We start from the raw sequence: 3004 nt of genomic DNA, 5'->3' as shown, positions 1-3004 counted from the left end.
ACATTTTCCTAATAAAATAAATCTCTTTATGACATACGTTCAATTGTGGAATCAGTGTAGTAAAATAATATGTCAAACTTTGAACTTTCAATGGTTGTATGCAATTTGAGGCCAAAATATAGTTTTAAATCAGTCCAGAACACTTCACTATATAAACAATTACAGAATAAGTGTTCAATAGATTCAGTTTCTAGTTCACAAAAACTGCATTCACTGGTAACATCAGGTAAATATTCAGAAATCAAGCTGTTACACGGATAGAATCTATGGATCATCTGAAAGGAGATCTCCTTTACTTTATTGGTCACCATAAATCTGTGTGGAGTGAGCCAAGCACGGCGCCAGTTTACATCAAACGATGAAGCCCAACAAAATATCGCAGAGGGAATAGACTTCCTGTAGAAAATATTCCTTAATAAACGATTGTTGGAATTTCGTATCTAGTAGACCAATGGGAGGTTGTCTCTTCCTTCCTCTCCCCCTCCCTCCCTCCCTGATGATCTATGTACAGAGGCGTCGTCTCTCCCTCCCTCCCTCCCTCCCTCCCTCCCTCCCTCCCTCCCTCCCTCCCTCCCTGTTGATCTATATACAGAGGCGTCGTCCCTCCCTCCCTCCCTCCCTCCCTCCCTCCCTCCCTCCCTCCCTGTTGATCTATGTACAGAGGCGTCGCTCCCTCCCTCCCTCCCTCCCTCCCTCCCTCCCTCCCTCCCTCCCTCCCTCCCTCCCTCCCTCCCTCCCTCCCTGTTGATCTATGTACAGAGGCGTCGTCCCTCCCTCCCTTCCTCCCTCCCTCCCCCTCCCTCCCTGATGATCTATATACAGAGGCGTCGTCTCTCCCTCCCTCCCTCCCTCCCTCCCTCCCTGATGATCTATATACAGAGGCGTCGTCCCTCCCTCCCTTCCTCCCTCCCTCCCTCCCTCCCTCCCTCCCTGATGATCTATATACAGAGGCGTCGTCCCTCCCTCCCTTCCTCCCTCCCTCCCTCCCTCCCCCTCCCTCCCTGATGATCTATGTACAGAGGCATCGTCTCTTCCTCCCTCCCTCCCTCCCTCCCTCCCTCCCTCCCTCCCTCCCTCCCTCCCTCCCTCCCTCCCTGATGATCTATGTACAGAGGCGTCGTCTCTCCCTCCCTCCCTCCCTCCCTCCCTCCCTCCCTCCCTCCCTGATGATCTATATACAGAGGCGTCGTCTCTCCCTCCCTCCCTCCCTCCCTCCCTCCCTGATGATCTATATACAGAGGCGTCGTCTCTCCCTCCCTCCCTCCCTCCCTCCCTCCCTCCCTCCCTGATGATCTATATACAGAGGCGTCGTCTCTTCTTCTTCTCTGAAGAAAATAAAACTAGATTATAAAATGTACAATCATCACAAGTACAAACAGATAGTTACATGGAAAAGTGAATACAAAATAACCCATTCAACCTTATCTTAGTTTGGCCAACAGAGGGCTCTCATCCATAGTCTGAGTACCAGTCTCTTTAGTTAACATCTAGGCCTTTCGGCTAACAGAGGGCTCTCATCCATAGTCTGAGTACCAGTCTCTTTAGTTAACATCTAGGCCTTTTGGGCTAACAGAGGGCTCTCATCCATAGTCTGAGTACCAGTCTCTTTAGTTAACATCTAGGCCTTTCGGCTAACAGAGGGCTCTCATCCATAGTCTGAGTACCAGTCTCTTTAGTTAACATCTAGGCCTTTCGGCTAACAGAGGGCTCTCATCCATAGTCTGAGTACCAGTCTCTTTAGTTAACATCGAGGCCTTTCGGCTAACAGAGGGCTCTCATCCATAGTCTGAGTACCAGTCTCTTTAGTTAACATCTAGGCCTTTCGGCAATCTCAGCGTTCATGTGCTGGATTTATGGCGGAGTTGCTAATTGGTCGTTGGAAATAACAATGTTTTCCATGACAACATGCGGAGCCTCGAAAATTAGAATTGATAAGAAAGTCAGTAACAAAACATTTAGCTATAAACTCAAAAATTAGATGTTTTGTGGTTGGAATTATCGTATTTAGTTTGAGAAATTAGACATGAGCTAGCTACTTTTGACAGACTTGGTTTCTCTGTACAAACAACAACAAAACGGTTGCTTAGCGACGTGTTCTGAGGGGGCTTTCTCTCATGCTCTGTGCTCTCCTGACTAGACTTTTCAGAACATCCGGGTCTCAGCCCTGAAGACCTGGGGCTTTCTCTCATGCTCTGTGCTCTCCTGACGCTAAATAATAAACACTTCTTATTAATATTAATTAAATGGATTGTGGTCAGTAATTCGATGGAATATGGCTACTATTACTAATAAAATGGTGGCGGAGAAGAAGGAAGACGTTTTACATGCCCCCAACGATTGTGTTTTTTAAATTTGTTTATTTGTAACTTACTTATTTTTTAAATTATTTTGTACATAATGTAATGAAACAGGCAGGGAGCAGGTCTCGAATCCTCGACCTTCTAGCCCGAAGTCCAGCGCGCTATCGACTGCCAAATACATTTAAACTCAGTTTTTCACAATTCCTGACATTTAATCCTAATAAAAATTCCCTGTTTTAGGTCAGTTAGGATCACCACTTTATTTTAAGAATGTGAAATGTCAGAATAATAGTAGAGAGAATGATTTATTTCAGCTTTTATTTATTTTATCACATTCCCAGTGGGTCAGAAGTTTACATACACTCAATTAGTATTTGGTTGCATTGCCTTTAAATTGTTTAACTTGGGTCAAATGTTTCGGGTAGCCTTCCACAAGCTTCCCACAATAAGTTAGGTGAATTTTGGCCCATTCCCCCTGACAGTGTAACTAAGTCAGGTTTGTAGGCCTCCTTGCTCGCACACACTTTTTCAGTTCTGCCCACAAATTTTCTATAGGATTGAGGTCAGGGCTTTGTGATGGCCACTCCAATACCTTGACTTTGTTGTCCTTAAGCCATTTTGCAACAACTTTGGAAGTATGCTTAAGGTCATTGTCCGTTTGGAAGACCCATTTGCGACCAAGCTTTAACTTCCTGATTGATGTC

Source organism: Salmo salar, chromosome ssa02, assembly GCF_905237065.1.
Source record: "Salmo salar chromosome ssa02, Ssal_v3.1, whole genome shotgun sequence".
NCBI lineage: Eukaryota > Metazoa > Chordata > Actinopteri > Salmoniformes > Salmonidae > Salmo > Salmo salar.
This window is presented reverse-complemented; position numbering follows the sequence as displayed.